The sequence below is a fragment of the Bison bison genome, unplaced genomic scaffold (assembly GCF_000754665.1).
Source record: "Bison bison bison isolate TAMUID 2011002044 unplaced genomic scaffold, Bison_UMD1.0 scf7180017864472, whole genome shotgun sequence".
Classification (NCBI taxonomy): domain Eukaryota; kingdom Metazoa; phylum Chordata; class Mammalia; order Artiodactyla; family Bovidae; genus Bison; species Bison bison.
In genome coordinates this window covers 9,884,373-9,902,689 of record NW_011495033.1, presented here as the reverse complement: position 1 = coordinate 9,902,689, position 18,317 = coordinate 9,884,373, and the positions used below count along the sequence as shown (strand labels likewise).

General features: G+C 43.0%; 1 long non-coding RNA gene across 1 annotated transcript; it reads right to left on the bottom strand.

The window, feature by feature from the left end:
* Positions 1-4,542: 4,542 nt before the first annotated feature.
* On the bottom strand, positions 4,543-10,560 carry LOC105004037. The gene is made up of 3 exons (XR_827179.1): positions 10,373-10,560; positions 5,933-6,026; positions 4,543-4,744 (listed from the first exon to the last, which is right to left on the bottom strand). It is a non-coding gene; the product is annotated as an uncharacterized LOC105004037 (long non-coding RNA).
* Positions 10,561-18,317: the final 7,757 nt, after the last annotated feature.

Sequence of the window (18,317 nt, the reverse complement as noted above, 5' to 3'; positions counted from 1 at the left end):
GTATTCTTTGGAAGGAATGATGCTAAAGCTGAAACTCCAGTACTTTGGCCACCTCATGGAAGAGTTGACTCATTGGAAAAGACTCTGATGCTGGGAGGGATTGGGGGCAGGAGGAAGAGGGGACGACAGAGGATGAGATGGCTGGATGGCATCACCGACTCGGTGGACGTGAGTTTGAGTGAACTCCGGGAGTTGGTGATGGACAGGGAGGCCTGGCGTGCTGCGATTCATGGGGTCGCAAAGAGTCGGACACCACTGAGCGAGTGAACTGAACTGAACTGACATTCCCGTTTAGCACTAAGCGTTTCAGATTCGGCCTAGGATTGCAGAGCGGCAGCTATGGATAGGAGTGGCAGAAACTGCTAGTTCGACATTCTTCTTTTCTTACATCGTATTGGAGCCCCTAATTTTTTTCTCCAGACACAAACCACCCAGAATTAAGACTGTGTTGCCCAGTCTTCTTTGCAGCTGACCGTGAATCCTGTAGACCTTAAAGCAGCCTCACTACACAAAAGTAATTTGGAAGTTCAAACTGAACCATGTAAAATGTAACTTGCCTAAGGATGACCTGGTTGAGATTGGACGCCCCAAGATTTCCTGAAACGTTGAAAAGAAGAAAAAGAAAATTTAAATGTCCCCATTTAAAATGAGGGGAACAAAATAAACATTTTTAGCGGTGAACAGTTTTCAGTCACCGGACAGGTGAAGGCTTGAAATTTGTATTTGGGCAGACTAGGAAAACCAACTCGAGGGATTTGAGTTATGCAAATATAAAATATAAGTATCACCCATGACTCTTAGAGAAACCCTCGAAGTCGGCTAACTATGCATCTTTTAATAAAACACCTATGTTTAGCAATGAAAATAGGGGCTATGTTTTAGAAGAGGTAGTTGTGGGACTTCCCTGGTGGCCCAGTGGCTAAGACTCCATACTCCTAGTGCTTGGAGCCTGGGTTCGACTCCATACTCCTAATGCTTGGAGCCTGGGTTCGATTCCTGATCAGGGAACTAGATACCCACATGTTGAAACTAAAGTTTCCACATGCCACCACTGCAGAAAATCCTACATTTCCCTAAGAAGACTGAAGATCCCAAGTGCTGTAACTAAGACCTGGCACAGCCAAAGGAATAAATATATATTTTTTAAAAGCTAGTTCTCTGAAGACTGGGTTTATTGGGGGAGAAATACTTATTTTACATTTGAATTTGGATTTAATTATGCTTGTCTATTACTGTTTATTCTTGGGGTGTGTGTATACTTATGTATGTATGTGATAATATGTATCATACATACATATTATGTATGATATTCAAACATGTGCTCAGACATCAGGAGCTGAGAACTAGTCACTGATGTTTTAGTCTGAATTCTAAAGCAGAGCCTCAAGTGAGGTTGATATGTGAGTGATTTACTCAGTAATGAACAGGAAAGGAGAATCTATATGTGTTACCAAGTTGATTATTGCAAGGGGTGAATGATTGCTGGATCTTTGGGATGTTATGAAAAGCTTTATGGAATGCTCTCAGAAACCCTGTCCTGAGGAATGGAAGTGGGGAGCTTATGTCTGCCAGCCTTTGGCCTCTATTGTCAAGTGTTTCCCCACTAAACATTAGTTCTGCAGAGCTTCTGGGTTGAGCATACATCTGTGTGTGGCAGTTCCTGCAGGAGTCTGCCTTTGCATAGACAAGTCTTGAGGCAAAAGTGAGAGGTGTGAGCCAATAGGGTCAGAAGTCTGACAATTTAGCTTGTGCTGAGCTAGTAGATGCAGCAGATAAGCTGGTTGCAATCCCTGGGTTGGGAAGATCCCCTGGAGATGGGCATGGCAACCTGCTCTGGTGTTCTTTCCTGGAGAATCCCCATGGACAGAGGAGTCTGGCAGGCTACAGTCCATGCGGTTGCAAAAAGTCAGACATGACTGAGCGACTAAGCACAGCACATAGCAACAATCAGGATAAGATTGAAAGGCTGAGAATATTTGAAGCAGCACATAAGAGACGTCCAACACACTGGGCTAGAAGGAGGTGAGGCCTGGTCATCACCATAGTGAAGGTGGAGTGAAAGAAACCATGGAAGGAACCAAGGTTTGATGTGGCTCATGTTAGGTTGACACGTGGATGACCCACAATTTGTGTTATTCAAGACTGAACAACTCAAATATTGTAAACCATACCAGTCTGTTGATTTCTGATGGAACATATCCTTGTGGATGGTAGTGTGGTTTCTCAAAGGAAATGAACATTCCTACTCCATGGTGATTACCAACTGAAGGAAACATATCAAACTCTCAGGGAGGGCTTTGAAACCCCCTGGAATTGGCTTGTATTTAGACAGTAACCTCCAAACTATGGCATTCACAGCTTGTCAAAAGCACTCCCAAGAAAATCTCACACATCCTCACCTGTCCTCATCCTCAATATTTTTATAATCTTACAGTGACTGTGAGCCTTTAATGGGTGCTAAGTTCACAGACATTTCCTTTTATAAATTCTGCATAAAGTGATCTGGAGCCTTATTCTGGAATTTAGCCTTTTTTTTTTAATTTAAAGATTTTTTTTTTTGATGCAGACCTTTTTTTTTTAAGCATTAAAAAAAAATATTTCTTTTTAGTTTTGGCTGCACTGAGTCTTCACTGCTGCATCCATGCTCTCTAGTTGTGGTGAGCAGTGGCTACTCTGTCGTGCACAGGCTTCTCATTGCAGTGGCTTCTCTTGTTGCAGAGCACAGACTGTAGAGTATAGGCTCAGTAATTGTGGCACATGGGCTTACTTGCTCTGAGGCATGTGGAATCTTCCCGGACTGGGGATCGAACTCATGTTCCCTGTATTGGCAGGCAGATTCTTTACAACTGGACCACCAGGGAAATCCTGATATAGACCATTTTTTAAAGTCTTTATTGAATTTGTTGCAATATTGCTTCTGTTTTATATATATATATATACTTTTTTTTTTTTGGACTCAGAGGCATGTAGGATCGTAGCTCCCCGACCAGGGATGGAATCTGCACCCTGCATTGGAAGGTGCAGTTTTAAACCAGTGAACTGCCAAGGAAGTCCGTCACTTGTTTCACATTTTGGAACCCTGTTAAAACTTCATTTTTATCACCTCATTAGGGTCTGGATCATTCTAATGGAAGTAGGCTTTATTTTATCCCCTTCCCCCATTTCTAATTCACTTCCTTACTTCCTTCAGAACGTTGACCATAATGTGTAGTTATCGTCTTTATTTACTTGTTTATTACCTGTTTCTTCTTCTAGAATGTAAGCTTTATGAAAGCACAGATACCATCTGCTTGGTTCACTACTGTATCCTCATTGCTTGCGTAGCACCTAGGATGTAACAGGCAACACACAATACCTGTTGACAGAATGAATGGATTCACTATTATTTATTCAGAGCCCCTATTTGCCATTTGTTGGTTAATGTGAAAATCAAATGGTCTGTAGACTGTAAAGTCCTATAAACCTTAGGATTCAAATGAGGTGGATATTATTATTTCTCCCTTTTACAGCTACAGGAAGTTTAAGTGGTTTGAAAGAAAATTTAAATGGTTTGTCAGGGGCTATGAAGGTAGTAAATAAGTCAACATCAGACTACAAACAACCTGGGCCAGTTGAATCTTTTTTTTTCATATTTACTTTAATTTATTTATTGACTTGGCTATGCTGGGTCAGTTGTAACACATGAGATTTTCTGTCTTTGTTGTGGCGTGAGGGGTCTCATTCCCTGACCAGGACTGAGCCCAGGCCCTCTGAATTGGGAGCACAGAGTCTTAGCCACTGGATAGCCGGGAATATCCCAGGACCAGTTGAATCTTAACTCTGTGACTGTGAAAAACATGGATACGAAATTTTAAGTCAATTTTAACCTCCCACATTTTGTAATGGGGAAAACAGGAGGTGGGGGTGCTGGTTTTTAATATTGAGATAAACTAGTAGAGGCCAGGAGGGAGAATTAGCCTTGGATTCTGTTCTAGAGTCTTAAAAAATTAGGACTAAGAGTCATCAGCTCATCAATTTGATAATAATAACAATCATTTAGTTAACATTTATTGGATGTTTCCCATGTGTCAGGCACTATTCAATGCACTTTACATGAACTCACTGCTTTTATCCTTGCAGCTCTATGACAAATATACTGTTATATAGCGGAGGAAACTGAAGTACAGAAAGGTTAGGACATATGCTAAAGGTCACACAGTTGTATGGTGGGCCTAGGTTTGAAATTTCAAGTTGGATCTCCTAACCACTATGCCATAATGTATAGGACTTCAAGTTTGACGTGGAAATATACTTAAAGCCTTGACACTTGTCTGTTAGATGGCTTTGAGCAAATTGATTTCTTCAGACCTCAGTGTCCTTATATGTAAAGTGGTAGTGATAATAAGCATAGTCACAAGGTTGTTGTAGGATAAATTAGATGATACTTGTGGGGTGTATAACACAGTCCTTGTTGAATAGTAAGTGCTCAACAAATGTCATCTATTCCCCATTGCCTCATCTTCTTCCTTATCATCCCTCACCAAACAAATCAAGTACTGTGGGTACTTTTAATGATGATGATTTATTAAAAGAAACAATTATTTTCTCTTCCCAACCGCATCCTTTGTCCACTCCATCCATAGGTCCCTGTCTTCATCTGTCTTCCTGGGCAAGGACCTTCAAACAGTCACATCTTTGCAAATAGGAACTCTAGGAAGGAATGAACAATTGCTAGAGAAAGGGGGCCATAGGGTAAGTCTTCATCCTGTGAAATGTACAAAATAATTATGCATGAGACCTGTTGTTTGGGGACCTGAATCCACAGAATACAATTGAGAGACAAGATTTTCCAGTTCTGGGACTCAATAAGAATCTGCCAGGAACCAACAAGGCCATAAATGCCCTAGGGATTGTGGGTGGATAAGGCAAATAATACATTCTGAACACAAGCAGGTTATTTAAAAGTATGTGTTGATTCTGTTGTGTTTAACACAATTTGTAATCAAAACTGAATCCTGGTAGCTTTTTTATTTTTCATTGTTTTCAATCGATAGCTACTGACAGTAAAGGATTTATCATGTGAAGCCTCTGAAATATTTTTATAGGAAAGGGGCTCTTATCATTTACTATGGCAATGTCATCCAAGGCTTAAAATAAGCATACTCCTTGGTCATCAATTGTACACCTTAGAATTTATTCCAAATAAATTAATAACAGTATGTACACCAATCAGTATTCACTACAGCCATATTAATGATATTAAAAATAAGAAATATGTTAAACGTGTCTTATGGAGCTTGCTAAGTATATGACCATACATGGTGGACACACACATGAGCACACATGAAGGGCATTAGAGATGATGGGATAGAAACATCAGTGTTGATATTAAAAGTTGTTTACTAGCTATTTCTCCTTTTTTTAAAAACGACTGTAGTGTACCACGTGTGGGATCTTAATTCCCTAACCAGGGATCGAACCTGTGTCCTCTGCATTGGAACCATGGAATCTTAACCACTGGACTGCCAGGGAATTCTCTCACTAGCTATCTTTAAGTAAAATAATCAAGAAATCAAAATAGGTACATGATTATCTTATTTTCACATAGATATTATACATGTGTGTTATATGTTTAAAATATGCACCAAAGTGTTAAGCAAACACCATTTGGGGGTGGGTGATTTTTATCTTTTTTTTTTTTCCTCTCAAATGAATAGTCTGATTTTTCTCTAGGATATATCAGGTAATGAAATTATTTTAAATGAAATTATTTGGAAACCACCATCCTGGGATAGGTGCTTCTTTTTCTTGGGAAGGATGGGTGAAGAGGGAGAGGTCATAAGAGATAGGCTTCCGTCTCATCTACTTCTGGGAAGTTCCACTAGGGCCGAGTGTACTGCCTGCCTGGCTTCAACGTGGAATGAGGAAGCAGGGAAGGACCTGATGTTTTTACCTTAGTTAAACACAGACGTGGCCACAGCCATTGCTGACACAGCGCTCTCCTGGCCCACAGTCCCAGTCACCATTGCAGAGTTCAACACAGGTGCCTGAATTAGAACAAACCAGCTGAAAACTGCCGTGCTCTAGACACAGGTGTTACGGAGGCCAGCCCATGATTAAGCAGCCATTTCCCCCTTCTTCGAGTTCAATACATAATATAATTTATAAATGATTAATCACAGAGTAGTACTCATCAACATCTTATGTATTTCAATGAAAAGCAAGGCATTCACACAATCTCAACAAAGTAAGGTCTACTTTAAAGAACAGAATAATTAGTTACTCCTGGCACATACCCAGAGAAAAAGTGAAAAAAAAAGAGTCAGTTGTGTCTGACTCTTTGCGACCTCATGGCCTGTAGCCTACCAGGCTCCTCTGTCCATGGGATTTTCCAGGCAAGGGCACTGGAGTGGGTGGCCATTTTCTTCTCCAACCCAGAGAAAACCGTGATTCAAAAAGGTACATGCACCCCAGTGTTCATTGCCACACTGTTTACAATAGCCAGGACATGGAAGCAACCTCAATGTCCATCAACAGAGGAATGGACAAAGAAGCTATGGCACATAGATACAGTGGAATATTACTCAGCAATAAAAAAGAATAAAATAATGCCATTTGCAGCTACATGGATGGACTGAGAGATTGTCATACTGAGTGAAGTAAGGCAGACACAGAAAGACAAATATCATATGAAATCGCTTGTATGTGGAATCTAAAAAAACAAGGGTACCAATGAACTCATTTACAAAACAGAAGTATAGTCATGGATGTAGAAAACAAACTTATGGTTACCAGAGGATAAAGGGGGAAGGGATAAACTGGGAGATTGGGATTCACATATACACACTGCTGTGTATAAAATAGATAATAAGAACCTGCTGTATAGCATGGGGAACTCTGCTCAGTACTCTGTAATGGCCTATATGGGAAAAGAATCTTAAAAAAAAGAGTGTATATATGTACATGCATAATTAATTCACTTTGTCGTACACTTGAAATTAATACAACATTGTAAATCAACTACACTCAAAAATTTTTTTGAAAAGGAGGATAATTGCATCTGTGGAGGGGAAGTGCAGAGAAGCCCACTTCAATGCCCTCTCTTCTCTCTGCAAGGAAAAGGGCAGAGAAGGGAAGACTTACACTTAGCTGAATGTCATCAAGCGTGCCCTGCAGCCACTCTGTGCAATGAGTCTGACTGGCCCCTTTTTACAGGCATGCCAGCTGGGGTGCACTGAGGTGACTTTCCTACTAGTCAGTACAGAAGTCGGATCCAACCCAGACTCTCTGGCCCCTAGGCCAACCTCCCTCTGCCATCCCAGAGGGTGAAACTGACCCTGGCATGAAAAGTCCATCTCCAGATTTCAAGGAGTCACTCCTGACCCAAGTGGAGGCTCTGCACACTCCCAGAGCCTCAAGGTTAGTCTTTGAGGACCAACGAAATAGGTCCAGGGAGCTCTTTAAGACCCTGCAAGGGTTTCTAACAAAATGCGTGCAAAGCTGTGGATGAATGTGTGCCATGCTTGGGTGGGTGACTCAGCTGTGATCAGGAGATTCTCTACCTGATTCTGTCTCTGAACCTCTCTGGGCCTTTGTTTTCTCAAAGGTAAAATGAAGTCCTTGGATCCAGGAGGGCTGGATGAAGTTCACTCTCCAGTGTCAGCTCCAGTCAATGGAGGTGACTGTTCTCATGCTGTGTGGAGAAGGCTGGATCGCCTTGTTCAGGCTCAAAGAGAAAGAGTGCTACAATTGATTAGCAATGTCTGATGATGTAAGATGGGAGCCTGGTGGGATGTCTACAATGTACTTGCTGACCTCAAAGAAAATCAGTACAGTCCCTCCATGCTTTTATTAGCTGTTGTTGATTTATGGTGAGAGAATGGGAGAATTCTTGTCTCCACTCACAGGAGTTTGGTCATTCATTAATACCTGTTGATTTCTTACTATGTAAAAAGCAGAGGTTAAGTCATACAGGAAGTATGGATATGTGGACTGGATTGGTCTGTTTAGTTGCTAAGTTATGTCTGACTCTTTGCAACCTCATGGACTGTAGCCTGCTAGGCTCCTCTGTCCATGGGGATTTCCCAGGCAGGAATACGGGAGTGAGTTGCCATTTCCTTCTCCAGGGATCTTCTCAACCCAGGGATCGAATACGAGTCTCCTGCATTGGCAGGCAGATTCTTTACCACTGAGCCACCTGCGAAGCCCTTGGAGATGTAAGATTAGGTTATTACTTTCCAGCAGCTTAGAGCCTCACAGTGGAGATAAAGTTTATGTTTAAAGTACTAAAAGCAAAGCAGTATGTGACACACGTCCTGAGAGAGGTTTATCCAAAGGACTAAAGGGGCTCGCAAAAGAGAGGACATCACTTCCAGTGAATCAGGAAAGGTAAGTCTTGAAGTATGGGAATCTTTTAAAGGCAGAATTGAGAGGGAGGGTGGAGAAGAAAAAAAAATTACTAGCAAAAATTCACAAGGGGAAAATGCAACAGGGTGGGCCTAGCGAAAGGTGCATGACGCACCCAGGACACAACACTTAAGGAGGCCCTTGAACAACTCTGAGAGTGAGCGCCTCCTTCAATTGTGCACCCTAGGTGCCTCATCTTCCCACTCTTCACCCTGAAATACAAGGAATACAGGAAGAGTAGCAAACGGAAGGCTGGATAAGTAATAGGGAATAGTTGGAAGTCAAGGCAGACAGGTTTGCAGCGCCTCCCTTCCCCACCATTCAGTCATGTCTGACTCTTTGCAACCCCATGGACTATAGCCCGCCAGGCTCCTCTGTTCATGGGATTCTCCAGGCAAGAATACTGGAGTGAGTTGTCATTTCCTTCTTCAGGGGATCTTCCCAACCCAGGTATCGAACCCAGGTCTCCTGAATTGTAGGCAGATTCTTTACTGTCTGATCTTCTAGAGAAGCCTACGGCAGCAGGGGACGAAGCTACAGAGGGACCTAGGACTGAGATTTCACTTGGTAGGTCAAGAGAGAGATGTGATGGCAGTTTACTTACAAAGATTAACTGGTGTGAGAGCATAGCATGGACCAGGATTCACCAAGCAGGCAACTTTCAGAAGAAAGAGAGGGACAGGGAGAGTTGTCAGGAATCTACTGCACTGCCGGGCGTGGAGTAATCAGGGCTGAAAAGGCAGTGTGACAACGGGGGTCGGAAAGGAAGGAACATGTGTAAGAACCAGTTTCAAAGAATGACTGGTATTTGGCAACCAATGTAAGGGAAGGAGAACAAAGAGAAGAGGGGCAAGAGTTTCCAATGACATTTAGGGAGAAGAAGATACAGTGAAGATAATCTAAGAGAAAAAAGCTGGAGAATTGATGGACTGGCAAGCAAAAAGATGCTGCAGAGCTTAAAGACTTTTAACCTTTAACTGGTTCCTCAAGACAGTTGTGAGGTTTGTTAAGAAGGTCTGGGAGATGGACTTCCCTTGTGGTCCAGCGGCCAAGACAGTATGATCCCATTGCGGGGAGTCTGGGTTCAATCCCTGGTCAGGGAACTAGATCTAACATGGTGCAGCTGAAGATGCTGCATGTTGCAACGAAGATGGAAGATCTCATGTGTGGCAGCTAAGACCTGGCACAGCCAAGTAAATAAGAAAACACGTGTGTGCTAAGTCACGTCAGTCATGTCTGACTCTTTGTGACCCTATGTAGCCCACCAGGCTCCTCTGTCCATGGGATTCTCCAGGAATGAATACTGGAGTGGGTTGCCGTGCCCTCCTCCAGGGGATCTTCCCAACCTAGGGATCGAACCTGAGTCTCTTATGTTTCCTGCATTGGCAGGCAGGTTCTTTACCACTAGCGCCACCTGGGAAGCCCAAATAAGTAAAGAAAATTAAAAAAAAAAATTTTTTTTTAAGAAAAAAAAAGGTGAAGAAGGAGAAGATCTGGGAGAGTGGTAGAGGCAGCAATAGAGACTACAGTCAGCCTTCAGGGGATTAAGGGATGAGTCATGGGGAAGAAAAGGCAGAGAATGAAGATTACTCCTTTGAGAATGTTGGCAGTAAAAGGAAAAGATGAATCATGTTTCACATCTTTAACAAAATTTTTCTGTAAGCAATCCAACTTATTTGTAGCAAGAGATAAACTGGTGAAGAGAGAGAGGGGCTGGAGAAATGGATGGAGGCCAATGAGAGGGCAAAAGGCTTCCCTTTCGGAGAGTCCAGATGGAGGGATGACCAGAAGAAAGGAGGGGAGAAAGTCAAAGCAGAAGCACAGAGATCCTGCAGTCAAGGCGGGCCCCTGCAGTGACTCCTTGCCTGGAATACCTTCCTCTCTCTCTTTTCTTCCCCTCCTTCCCCTGCACCCACTGGCCCCCCGTAGCTTACATTCTGGCTCCTTTGTTGCAAAAAGGATGGGGCTGTCTTCTGCATGGACTCACCAAAAACTCTGAATGGTCTCACTGCAGCCTGAAGCTCCTGTATGACTAAGCAGAGGATGACTAGGGTCACAAGCAGGAGGAAGCCTGCCAACTTCATGCTGCTGTCGGAAGTCTTCGGATAAAAATGCAACAAGGCTCAAAGAGCAGAAATTTATCCTCTTCCACCCTCTGAGCTGGAATGAAAGGCTGAGGGTGGGACTAGGAGCTGCCAGAGTCTAAGCCCTGCCCAGAAGCTGACACTTCCTGAGAAATGTGACACACACACCGTGTGTACCTTGGGTAATGCCACATTGTTACCTAAGTCTCTGAGCCAAGGGAACACCCTCCTCTGACCGACACGTAAGACTCCTAAACCAGGAAAGCAATGAATGGCTGAGAAAGGGGGTGAACTGGAGTAGGGGAACTTTCATTCACTCCTTCCTTTTTGAACACAAGTATCAGATGTCTTCTCTGGACCAGGCACGTGCTGGGCATGAGGAATAGGTCCTGACAGTGATTACAACGTAGGAGCGGGGGGCTAGCTGGGGAAGCTACAGCCTGCTCTTCCCCTTCACCCCGCCTTGCTCTGGGCCCTGGTGCCTCTGGTATTGAGGGCAGGGAGGAGCAGTAAGCCAGCCACAGGGGTGCTCCTCGGCCACCTGCTGGTGGCAAGGAGGTGACTCTAGTCTCCTTTGGATGGGGTCTGCTTCTCTCTTCTGCTGAGGACCTAAGTAAAGGTGGTATGGTATGGTAGCCTTTGCCTGGATGATCAGTGTCATTTTCCTGGCCTGGCATTCCACCTCATCCTGTCCACCTTCATTTCTGAGAACCCAGATTCCCGATACACATGTTAAACTCTTCCAGAGAATCTCTCATCATGAAGCACTGGGCTGAGGGAGGGCTACAGTAACCAACCAGCTAGGGAGTGAATTTCATTCCCCACTCCTCATCTGAAACACACACTCCCCTTGGGTTTTGGAGGAACCGGCCCTCTTCCCTCCCCAGTGTTAGCAGGAATGGAAGGGAAGCATGTATGAATTTTGGTCATCAATACTGTGTCCTGTGTGATCACTATTGTAATGTGAGATGAGGATGATTGGACTGGTTGCTAATGGCAGGACCAGTTTATAGTCTCTTAGTATGGCCTCAACGAGATGGCTGACTTCCCTTTAGAGAGTGCAGTACTCGACGTTTCACCAGGGGCCCTGGTTCCTAATTCTGGGGCTACAGGAAGAGATCTGCCCTGTTATGCTCCATTTGTCCCTTGAAATACACCTGTCAGAGGTCCTTTGGGCAAACCATTGACCTCATTCATTGCGAATTCTCCTAGGTGGGTTAAGGGCTACATTTATGGGTTATTCATCAAACAATTTGGCAAATTACCTGAACTCAATCCTATCTGTCCCAAAGATTGGTTGCTGTCTAATTTCTGTAATAGTTCAGAGCCAAAAACTTTTAGAGATGCTAAACAGTGAAAAGAATATCACTCTATATGCAATTTCAATTTTTAAAAAAGGCCAAAAAGTGTTAAAAACTGCCCTAAACTCAAAAGTATTGTTGAAATTAAATTCATTTCCTTTTAGATGTTCTCTTTTCTGATTTTATTTTGGGTTCTTTGTTTTGCTGGTGCTGAAAGTACATGCTTAGCTTGTCCTCTGGATTCCTTAGCGCCGAGCAGGGCCTTCAGAGCCTTGGTAATGAGGCCTTAGTCTTCCCTGGATTTGCCTTGGCATGCAGCTATTTGATGCTGTGAGCTGAATAGACATTTAAGCCTTATAGGTCTATAAAGTCAAAAAATTTTTTTGCTTTGTCACACACAAAAAAATCAACAAAACCTTGATCTGAATAGAAGCCCACCACAGATGTGAGCGAAGGGCATAACAACTTCTACATGCCATTTAGTAAGCACTGGTTTTACTCTTGGCTTGGCTCCTTAAAGACCTCCTCGTATTTAATTCTAACAAGGCTGTGAGGTGGTTTGTTGGTTAGGAGTCCGATTGCTAAAACAGGAAATTAAGTATGAAAATGCAAAGGAGCCATCTCTGCTTCACTTTCACATCTATTTCATCATTTTTTTCTCTGCTGACCATCTTTCTCAGTTTGTCAAACCATATGGTAGGGGGAGTATGACCTCCTCTGAGCGCTCAAGTTCAAGATGAGTCCAGAAAGCGCTAAATTTTTCCCAATCCCAAATCTAAAATGCCAGGGCAGAGAATTTCCTTGCCCTGGTTTGAGTCAGGTGTCACCTCCATCCCCTCAAACTAACAACACAAAGCTGCTGAAGGCTCTGTGTGTGTTTGTTTGTGTGAGTTAGTGTGTGTGTGTGTGTGTGTGTGTGTGTGTTGGAAGGAGATTCAGGGAGACATTGTAATTAGGAAGACACACAATATGGTTTCCAATACAGACAGGATTATTGCCATTTTACAGATGAGCAAACTAAGTCACAGAGAGGTTTAGTAACATCCCCCAAACAGCATTTCAATGCAGAACCAAGCTTAAACTCCAAAGACAGCGCTCTTCTCTAGAACTCATTACCATCAGGTTAAGTCCAAATTCTTAGAAAATTTCTTCTATGTGGCACACATAAGCTTTTGAGGACACAGAATTCTACTTCACCTAGCGGGCACTAATTGTCAAGCTTTCATTAGCGGAGCACAGCAGCTCTGAGCTAGAGAAGATTCTGAGCACACAGTCAGATCAAAGGGAGGGTTCATCCACCTAAAACTGTAACTTTGATTTTAGGAGTTAAGGAACAACAGATGGCCCTTATTCCTGGCTCTTCACTCGGTCATTCCTAGGTTGTGGAAATAAGACCAATGCTATATAGTACTGTAGGTAAGAAAGAGGACTCTAGAGTATAACAGATCCAATTTACATGTGGCTCCACTACTTGCGAGCTGTGTGACCTTGGGGAAATTGCCTTCCTTTTCTGGGTTTTCTTCCTCATCTGATAAGCAGGCATAGGCAGCAACTCCTCATACGGTTGTTGGACAGACTGATGTATATAGATGTATATGTATACAGGCCTCAGAACTGGCAGCTACTATTATTAATTTCTGCGAAAGAGAATGTATGCCTTTCTATTTCCTGTATTAGGGCACCTGCAGACAACTCAGGCCAAAGTGTATCAGTTCATTAAGGAAATACCACTAAAGAAAGAGGAATCAGGAACTTTCCATATTTTATTCTGCTGGAAATTATAGACTGAATCATGAAGAGACTCCAGGGCTTAAGCTGGTATTACTGTCAACTCAGTGACTATCTGTGAGTTCATGATTCTGGTATGGAGGTCAGGAAGCTTAGCAGGTGACCAATTTCTGTCTAAAGAGTCATTAGCTAGAGGAGGATCAGTTAAGTCACAGACAATCATCATTTTTCCAAAAGATGCTCAAAGCCTGGCCAGTGTCTGGAAAGATTTGTCCCCACCCAAAGAGTTCCCGATCCCCATAAGATTTTTCGTAACATTATGATCAGCAACAATAGCAGCTTCTTATCAGCAATGACTGCTCCACATACCAGATCTGTTTTTCCCTGTGTTCTGCAATTATTAGCTTAAGAATAGTACCTACCCTACACTGTTGGAGTGAGAATTCAATTGAATAATTATATTCGGAACAGTGCCTGGAAGATAGCAAACACCCATTAAATGTTGCTGTTTTCCAGGATTCAAGAGAGTTTTATTTTAAAAAGGAATCTTGCTTGTAACCCAAGGAACACAGGCTTAATTGTCAGAGTTACCACTGTGTGACCTTGGTTAAGTCATGCCTTCTCTAAGGCTCAAGATTCCTCATCTCTAAGAAGGTTGTTAGTTTAAACCTCCACAAATGTGAGAGCCTTTCTGTTTATTTTTTCATTTATTTTTTCAATTTTGGCCTCATGGTATGTAGGATCTCAGTTCCTGATCAGGGACTGAACCTGTGCCCCCTGTACTGGAAGCATGGCATCTTAACCACTGGATCACCAGGGAAGTCCCCAGCAGTTTTTCCTTTTAAAGGATGCTTCTCCTTTAAATGAAAGGAACTCTGTGTTATTGGTATTATTGGGCATTCATTTTGGGCCCAGCAAGACAGCTTGGTGAATACAGATATGTGCAGCAGCAAAGGAGGCTTGTAGGAAGGGTGAGGAGTGCATTTGGAGGGCAAGTGTGTGAGCAGATGCAGAGGTGGCACTTGAGATGTCCCCCTGCACTTTTTCTTCCTATACAATGTGCCCCTTGATTTTCCCACTCCTTTCCCCTTCTTGCCCTTGTCCTGGGTCCCTGACTTCCTCCTCCTGATGGTAATAGATAGTTGCTGCTGTAACAGGAGGGAAAGGGGCATGGCACAACTTTTGAAAGAATGACACAGCCCAAGGACACAACAGTATGAAAAGGCAAAAAGATATGACACTGAAAGATGAATTCCCCAGGTCGGTAGGTGCCCAATAAGCTACTGGAGATCAGTGGAGAAATAACTCCAGAAAGAATGAAGAGACAGAGCCAAAGCTAAAAAAAACGCCCAGTTGTGGATGTGACTGGTGATTGAAGTAAAGTCTGAGGTTGTGAAGAACAATATTGCATAGGAACCTGGATTGTTAGGTCCATAAATTGGGAGTGGTCAAACAGGAGATGGCAAGAGGGAACATTTACATTCTAGGAATCAATGAACTGAAATCGACTGAAATGGGTGAATTTAATTCAGATGACCATTACATCTACTGCTGTGGTCAAGAATCCCTTAGAAGAAACGGAGTAGCTCTCATGGTCAACAAAAGAGTCTAAAATGCAGTACTTGGGTATAATCTCAAAAATGACAGAATGATCTCTGTTTGTTTCCAAGGCAAACCATTCAATGTCACAATAATCCAAGCCTGCGCCCCAAGCACTAATGCCAAAGAAGCTGAAGTTGCATGGTTCTAAGAAGACCTACAAGACCTTCTAGAAATAATACCAAAAAGAGATGTCCTTTTCATCATAGGGGACTGGAGTGCAAAAGTAGGAGTAACAGGCACGTTTGGCCTTGGAGTACAAAATGAAGCAGGGCAAAGGCTAACAGAGTTTTGCCAATTGAATGTACTGGTCATAGCAAACACTCCCTTCCAGCAACACAAGAGACGAGTCTACACATGGATATCACCAGATAGTCAATACCAAAATCAGATTGATTATATTCTTTGCAGCCAAAGATGGAGAAGCTCTATACAGTCAGCAAAAACAAGACCAGGAGCCGACTGTGGCTCAGATCATGAACTCCTTATTGCCAGATTCAGACTTAAATTGAAGAAAGTGGGGGAAAACCACTCAACCATTCAGGTATGACCTAAATCAAATCCCTTATGATTATACAATGGAAGTGACAAATAGATTTAAGGGACTAGATCTGATAGACAGGGTGCCTGATAAACTATGGATGGAGGTTCGTGACATTGTACAGGAGACAGGGATCAAGGCCATCCTCAGGAAAAAGAAGTGCAAAAAAGCAAAATGGCTGTCTGAGGAGGCCTTTTATGTGTGAAAAGAAGAGAAGAGTAAAGCAAAGGAGAAGAGGAAAGATATACCCATTTGAATGCAGAGTTCCAAAGAATAGCAAGAAAAGATAAGAAAGCCTTTCCCAGTGATCAGTGCAAAGAAATAGAGGAAAACAGTTGAGTGGAAAAGACTAGAGATCTCTTCAAGAAAATTAGATATACCAAGGGAACATTTCATGCAAAGATGGGCACAATAGAGGACAGAATTGGTATGGAACTAACAGAAGCAGAAAATATTAAGAAGAGGTGGCAAGAATACACAGAACAGAAGAACTATACAAAAAAGATCTTCATGACTCAGAGAGCCACGATGGTGTGATCACTCACCTAGAGCCAGTCATCCTGGAATGCGAAGTCAAGTGGGCATTAGGAAGCATCAATACGAACAAAGCTAGTGGAGGTGATGGAATTCCAGTTGCGCTATTTCAAATCCTAAAAGACAATGATGTTAACATGCTGCACTCAATATGCCAGCAAATTTTGAAAGCTCAGCAGTGGCCACAGGACTGGAAAAGGTCAGTTTTTATTCCAATCCCAAAGAAAGGCAGTGCCAAAGAATGTTCAAACTACTGCACAATTGCACACATCTCATAGGCTAGAAATTCTCAAACCTAGGTTTCAACAGTACATAAACCAAGGACTTCCAGATGTTCAAGCTGGTTTTAGAAAAGGCAGAGGAACCAGAGATCAAATTGCCAACATTCTTTGGATCATAGAAAAAGTAAGAGAGTTTCAGGAAAACATCATCTTCTGCTTTTTGACTACACCGAGGCCTTTGACCGTGTGCATCACAACAAAATGTGGAAAATTCTCAAAGAGATGGAAATACCAGCCCACCTTATCTGCCTTCTGAAAAATCTGTATGCAGGTCAAGAAGTGACACTTAGAACTGGACATGGAGCAAGAAACTGGTTCCAAATTGGGAAAGGAGTACGTCAAGGCTGTATACGGTCACCCTGCTTATTTAACTTATATGCAGACTTCTTCATGTGAAATGCCAGGCTGGATAAAGCACAAGCTGGAATCAAGATTGCTGGGAGAAATATCAATAACCTCAGATACGCAGATGACACCACCCTTAAGGCAGAAAGCGAAGAAGAACTAAAGAGCCTCTTGATGAAAGTGAAAGAGCAGAATGAAAAGTTGGCTTAAAATTCAACATTCAAAAAACGAAGATCATGGCATCTGGTCCCATCACTTCATGGCAAATAGATGGGTAAACAGTGGAAACAGTGTCAGACTTTATTTTTTGGGGCTCCAAAATCACTGCAGATGGTGACTGTGAAATTAAAAGATGCTTGCTCCTTGGAGGAAAAGTTATGACAAACCTAGACAGCATACTAAAAAGCAGAGACATTACTTTGCTGGCAAAGGTCTGTCTAGGCAAAGTTATGGTTTTTCCGGTAGTCATGTATGGATGTGAGAATTGGACCATAAAGAAGGCTGAGCGCGGAAGAATTGATGCTTTTGAACTGTAGTGTTGGAGAAGACTCTTGAGAATCCTTTGGACTTCAAAGAGATCGAACTGTCAATCCTGAAGGAAATCGGTCCTGAATATTCATTGGAAGAACTGATGCTGAAGCTGAAACTCCAATAGTTTGGTCAGCTGATGCCAAGAACTGACTCATTGGAAAAAACCCTGATCCTGGGAAAGATTGAAGGCAGGAGAAGAAAGGATGACAGAGGCTGAGTTGATTGGATAGCATCACTGACTCAATGGACATGAGTTTGGGCAAGCTTGGGGATTGGTGATGAACAGGGAAGCCTGGCATGCTGCAGCCCATGGAGTTGCAAAAAGTCAGACACAACTGAGTGACTGAACTGAACTGACTGAAGGACACAACATACACCGATTAGAATCAAATGGGTCCAAGATGGCAGACAAGTGGACTTTGGTTAGACCTTAATCCTCAATCAGAAAGCTAAATGACACATCCAGAGGCACCATGACAGTTCCAAGGCACTGTCAAAAGGCCAAGGAGTGGGCAGTGGCCCAATTCCTTGGTTGGAAATCTCCACCCCTTCCCAAAAATGGCTGCGGTAATCTCCCACTCATTAGCATATGAAATCACCCAGCCTATAAAAACTAACCTGCCACACTCACCCTCTGCAATGACCCACACTCTGTCTGTGGAGTGTGCTCCTCTCTAAATCTGAGTAAAGCAACTACTTACTTATCACTTTGTCTCTCACTGAATTCATTCTGCAATGAGACATCAAGTACTTGAGCTTCTTTAGGTCCTGAAACTAGGAACCGGGCGGGGTTTTGGCTGGGTTTGAGTCCCAGCCACGTGGGTTCAAGTCCCAAGCAGGATTTTGGCCGGGTTCAAGTCCTGGCTGTTGGAACCAGCCCAACAGTGAACCGACCTGAAGGAGCGGTGCCACAGAAGGATAAGGAAAAATAAGACTCAGAAATGAAAGTGGGGACCAGGGGGCTGATGCCATTCGCAGGCAAAAGCCC